This window comes from Pipistrellus kuhlii, unplaced genomic scaffold, assembly GCF_014108245.1.
Source record: "Pipistrellus kuhlii isolate mPipKuh1 unplaced genomic scaffold, mPipKuh1.p scaffold_m20_p_7, whole genome shotgun sequence".
NCBI classification, from domain to species: domain Eukaryota; kingdom Metazoa; phylum Chordata; class Mammalia; order Chiroptera; family Vespertilionidae; genus Pipistrellus; species Pipistrellus kuhlii.
In genome coordinates, this window is record NW_023425573.1 from 14133038 (window position 1) to 14139675 (window position 6638).

Genomic DNA, 6638 nt, shown 5'->3' on the forward strand with positions numbered 1-6638 from the left:
TTTGAGAGCCAACATTTTTAAACTTAGACTTCTTCTAACGTCACTTCTTCAACAAAGACTCGACCAGGCCGTGGTATTTTGTGGAAGAGCCACGCTCAAGGCGCCAAAGAGCCGCAGGTGGCTCACGAACTGCCGTTTGCTGACCACTGGTCTAGAGGAGTAGGCACGGAGGTTCAAAAAAGTATTTTTAATCTGGTTTGTTGTACAATTAAGGAGTGAGAAGAGAATGGTTTGTTCCATCTGAGAAGTCATTGAAGGCTTCATACATGGGTGCTTATAGCCAAGGGAGAAAGGGAGGAAGGTCACCTCAGTGCCCTTTCTGTTGGGGACCACAGGCATGTCACAGTGTGTTGCTATTGGTCAAGTGTTGGAGCCCATGATGCCTCGATACACAAGGGTATGAAGTGTGCATGTGGGGAGCAGAACCTAAAGGCACAACTGGGGGATCTCCCCATTATCCAAGAGATGCCCACGTGAAATCTGGTCCTTTCCGGTTCCTTCCATCTGCACTCCAGTGTACCTTCCGTTTTCACTGTGAGAAATGCCAGTCCTTGAGCCCAGCCCACTTCTGGGGTCAAACATTTTTCTTGTGTACAAAGTGATTGGATCTTGGTCAGAGAAGCATGGCCATCCCTTTCTAGCACCTGCTGTGTTTAGGATGACCCTGTAGGAATTCTGTAGAAAATAAGGGAAAATCTGTGTCACCTGTGTAAGAATCCTGATGGGAAAACGGCCTTCAGGTGGTTGACGGCAATGGTAGCACCTGTTTGTATCACACGTCAGAAGGTCAGAGAACTTGCGGGCGCATCATCTCTTCTTCCTCACATACCTCGTGGGGACGAAGGTATCACGTCCCCTCTGGTTTGAGGCTGATGTCCGTGGCTGGCTGGTGAGATGTCTCAGTACTTGATAGTTACCATTCTAGGTTTCGTCACCAGAGATGGAGAGCTGATGTTCCTACCAGCATGTTTCGCTTTCAGTGAATTTCGCAAGATGATTCATCTACCAAAGGCTCGCTTTCTCGAACACTCTAAGAGGTGACGCCTTCAGAAAAGCCCATGAAGAAATGAGAACAGTCCATTCCTGGAAAAAACTCCCCATTTGCTTAACGGTTGCCTTTTACTGTTTGTTATAAGAAACGAAAAAAAGAGGGCCCCATTTGATTGCTTTGGGTGGATTTATATAGTATAGCCATTTAGTTCCCTCAAATACTATTTGGAAGCAACATCATGGGGGGAAAAAGAAGCCTTCTTTTACTTTTTCATTTTTATTTTTAGGAGGGATGGATCTAGAAAGCCCTGGTGGCAGAGAGGCAGTGATGTGGATGAAGAAACTACTGCAGGGTTGAGTTTTTTCCTCTCTGTCCTCACAGTCATCCAATTTTTTCTTTCTTTCTCTCTACACAAATTGTAGTTAGAACGAGACCTCTTTAACTAAGACAAACATCTTACAATGAAGAATCTAACAATCTTCCCAGTTTGAAGCCCATTCAGGAAATTCCCCTGGCAGGTGAAATGATGTTAATGTGATCGATCATTAAGAGATCTGAAGTCTGCACAGTCAAAGCATGCAAGTGAAGACTCATCTCCAAACTGATCTCAGGCCCTTGGTTCTCTCTGACCTGCTTTCTGATTTAGGTGATGAGTGCAAACACTAGATCTTAGACACCTTCCTCCCATACAACCTGAGTTTAAATCAAGATTGTCGCTTTCAATTAAAGTCCAATTTTTGCTAAGTCCATTAACTTTGTCGTTCGATCGTGCTTTCCTGATAGGTGTGTTTGTGTGACATAGAAGAAAAGGGATCCCAGCGACAGTCAGGCTTCTCATTTCTAAATGGTGGCTGAACGCCAACCGACTGCTCCCCGCTGGGAGGTAAAACACGAAAAAGCAAAAAAGACATGCCCTGCCCGCCAGGAAGGCAGTGCTAATTACTGACAACAGCCCAGACTGAGGAGTGGTAGGTGCATTCCAGGAGCCTGTGGGACTAGCAGTAGTTCAGGGAGGACCTTCACGGCGGGGAGGAGGGTGCTGAAACGGGGTGGGAGGATCCTGTTAGGGCTTGCCTGTAGGGTGGGAGCAAGCACTTCAATCTGGTTTCTGACTTTGGAGGAAAAGCCTGCCATGTTGCCTAATGAGGGCGCTGCTCCCTAACCCCCCTCTTGGGAGTAGCCTGTTTTTCTAAGTTAGGCAGGTTGGTGACATTTAGGTATTGGGAAACAGAGTGTAGCCCCCACTATTAGAGCTAGCCAGAGCTTCCATCAGGGGTGTCGGTAATTTAGTACTAAATTCCATTGTGGATATTTTTAAACTTAAGAAGCATTGTTACTACTATTGAACTCCGTGCATGAAATAGAGGAAAGGGTGTTGCTTGGCTTGTTCCACTGAATTTGGTTTTCAGGAGACGTTCTTTGACGTTCGAGTAGCCTTTGAGACATTCTCATGGTTTCTAGTGGTGGCTTCAATGTTCTCTGCTAGTCTAGAAGGTGAAAGCCTAACAGCTGGGTTCCTGGGTTTCAAATGGAGACCCGGTCAGTGTTTCCAACTTTTCCGGAAGTCAATCAAGACTGAAAAGACATTTACTTAGTCTTACGGTGCAGAGTAGTTGTCTTTCACGATGGACAGATCAGCAGCATGGGCAGACCCCGTTCCCCGGGGAACACAGGAACCCTACATGTATGTGTGTGGTTTTTACTTTCAGTGGCCTTGGGCAGGTGAGGGCTTTCTATCCAATTTTTCTTTGAAGATACTACAACCGTGGGGCATGTTAATTGGTGTGTTGTGTGATTCAACCTGAATCAGCTGTTACTGGTGCCAATGAGGAATCATCAGTAAGCTTCTGTTTCCCCGAAAATAAGACAGTGTCTTATAGTAATTTTTTCTCCCAAAGTTGTGCTAGGTCTTATTTTCAGGGGATGTCTTATCTTTCCATGTGCTAGGTCTTATTTTCGGAGGATGTCTTATTTTCGGGGAAACACGGTAGTATCACCTTCTGAAGAAAAAAAAAGGGTGGGGGGTGGGGGGTGAATAACATTCAAGAAATACCTTGGAAGGCTTAACTAAGAAACACACAGAGAACCGAATGTTCTTATAGGACCTTAATGCTCTCAAAGATGTTATTACAACATATTTATGTTTCTTTATATGCTATCATAGGTAAAATTTGAGGCTGTTAATATTTGGAACGTACATGAGATTACATGTTTTTACAATAGGGATGCAGGCATTCCAAAGTAAGTGAAAATACACGCATCTCTCTTGCCTCTTACTGAAAGTATTAATCTAATTTTATAATAATGCTTACTTTTTAATATTAAGGCTCTGCAAAACAAACAAACATATTTATTTCTAAGATTTCAGTAGAGCCCAGGTGATGTATTTTTTTAAAGCCTTGCCATTTCCTTTCACTAACTCCACCTACTGTGTCTACCACACCACGCATCACAGGTAATAGCTATGTTTCTGTTTGAGTTGATTTAAAATTCATACCCAGTCAATGTGACTTTTCATAGAGAGTAATAATGGGAGGCATTTGTTATTGGCATTAAGATTGTACAGCTCTTGTTGCACCTTATATTTAAAGCTCATCTTTTACTTTTATTTTTATTTTTTTCAAACCAAACAATGCAGATTGTTGACATCTCAGAAATGATTCGTGGGTGGGATTAAGTGGAGCCTGGAACTCTGACATGTAGACTCCTTGTTTGTTTTCTGCAAAGTCTGTATCTTATCCTCATCTGAACCCCTGGCTTTTTGTGTTGTATTTTTTTTAAATCTGAAATGCTTTGAAGGAAAGATATTTTAATGTGTACAATTTATTTTATTTTCATACTGATCTCTATTTTGTTTAAAACCATGTTGCATCATGAAATCACTTAATCCAAAATAAATCTTCTTGTAAAAAAAATAGATTATGACTTTTCTGTGATACATTTGGGAAGAAAAAACCCGAGGGAAGAAAACAAAGTAGGAATAAAGGTCTCATGGGATTAGTGTGCAGCTTTGTGGATATAGGAAGTTTTCTTTTCATGATATTTATAATTAGGAATCTATTTTTTATTCTTAAAGTGATATTTTGCTATTTAATAGGCTACCAATGGATGCTGAAGGAATGAGTTGACATAAATATAATCTCATTTCTCACATGGGTTGAGACTATTAAGCCATCTTGGTTGTATGTTTATTTCATAAACACGTATGCACACCATCACAGCCTCCAACACCAGTCTACTGCAGGTGTCACACACATAGAGGATCCAAATAGGTATTTAATAATTAAAACCGGCTGAGTGTAAGTAACAGAGAGTCCTGAGGCTTACCTAAAGGGGAATTCCAATCTGCTCAAGCAGATTCTAGTCACATGACATTCAGGTCCCTTGTGGAAAGAGAAACTGAGAAATCTAAAATTTTGCGATTTATTTATTTATTTATTTATTTATTTATTTTTTAGATCTTTTTAATACTGGTTGGATCAAAGAAAATATAAGCTAAATTTCCCTTGTGGATCCATCAGTTTGGAACCCTTGAGTTAATCAATACATTATCTTTTATATTTGATTGGTAGTATGAATAATTGATGAAATCAATAAAACACTATTGAGACATGGCAGTTCATATGAAGAGATGGGGAAGGGCAAATATATACAATGAGGGTAGACAATTATGAAGGATGTACTTGATAAATGATCTGTACTGACCATTATCTTTCTGAAAACCAACTACTGTTAACTCCCGTGAGTTAAGAGAATCCTTGTCAAGGTTTCATGGAGCAGATATGGCCTGTTCTGTATTTTAGAGTAAAATGAATTTCATGGGTCACAGGAGAGCAGTCAAAGGCAAAGACTCACCATGCATAACTGGAAAGTTTTGCATCGTTATTGAAAGAGTCGAGCAAGAGATTGCATCCACAGCACCGACTTCCTGGTTTTTGTATCATAACATTCCTCTATAACCTTTGACCTCAAAGTGCTTCCAGTATGATAAATGTATCTGCCTCCATTATTACATACTTCTAATAAAATCTGAAACCCAGTTAATTAGTGAAGGTTTTAAAATGTGTAATTCCCACCATCCAGCTAATCATCCCCAGGGAGATTTTCATTTTTAAAAAATATATATTTTTATTGATTTCAGAGAGGAAAAAGAGGGAGAGAGAGATAGAAACATCAGTGATGAGAGAGAATAATTGATTGGCTGCCTCTCACGCGCTCCACGCTGGGGATCAAGCGTGCAGTCTGGGTATGTGCCCTGACTAGGAATCGAACCATGACCCCCTGGTTCATAGGTTGATGCTCAACTGCTGAGCCACACTGGCCAGGCCCCAGAGAGTCTTTCTTGGCGTTTTTTATTTCATCTTTTAACCAGAAAGCTTTTAACCATTTTAACAAGAAATGGATATTATGTTTTTCTCATGCTTCTTTTCCTTTATCAAAAATATTTACTTACTAATGGCTTTTTTTCTTTCTAAATATATACTTCCTTCTAACTTGATACTGGGTTGTCTAGTATTCCATTTGTCAACCAAAGTAAAGTTTGGAATCATCATAATGAACTGAAATGAGGAAATCTGATAAAGAGCTGATGTTTACATTGATAGAAATAAATCTCACACATTTTATTTGCCCCATTTTTACAGGTCCTTGAAAAAAATTTTTTTTAGTCACTAATGGTTTATTTATAATAGAAAGAAAAAAAGCAAGCAATTTTCCAAAGTATAAATCACTGGAACAATATATATTTCTTTGCCAATTGATGATAATGTTATGAAATACTACCTCTTGCTATACATACACAACTCTTGGGTAAGGTAGTATTTCATATCTAGTTGGTATTCAGTTGGCATTGGAAAATGGGCCCCGAATCCAAATTCTTGTCATGACATTGCCAATACACCTCTCTCCCTGCCTCCACCCCAAAATTAAATGCCTGAGCTCAAGATGAAGTAACGTCTTGCCTCCTATTACTATGAGGCTTTTGCCCCCATGTCCCAGGCAATCTCCTCTGAATAGGATTAAACCATATGAAGGACATTCTTTGTGGTGAGTAGAGTCAGTTCTAAAAAGACAGGTCAAGTCAGGAGACTGCCTATACCTATACAGGTCTTCCATAAACCCACACTCACAGCTTAATCCTTTGCATCTTATTTAGAGGGAAAGGCAAGCTCCAAGAAGAGAAAACCAATGGATAAAAGGAAGAGAATATGCTCATGCATGAATCTGGATATATAATGTATCCACCTGGTCCAGGTTGCCCACTCTATCACTTCTCAGAGCAGAGGGGTCCCTAAATGGAAACAGTACTACTCACGGGGCCAGAGAAAAGGGATAAGCCCGACTCTACATGGTCAGACCTGACTGAGGTTGGGCAGTTCCCCTGACCTTCCAGCCTTGTGGCCTGGAAAGGCAAGAGAAATCTCAAGTGATGAAGTCCCCAAAGAGGACAAGACCCAAGTCTGGGTTCCTGAATGGCCCAGTCCAGACCAGCCTGTTTGTTTTGGGAGGGAGGCAGGGAGAGTGGAGACAGGAACTGAGCATTTCCCTACGGGGCCAATTCTATTCTTGAATGATTGACTTCCCAGAACAAAACAACAAAAACCATTTTAACTGATGGCTAAAGAACCATTTGCTCATTAACGACAAT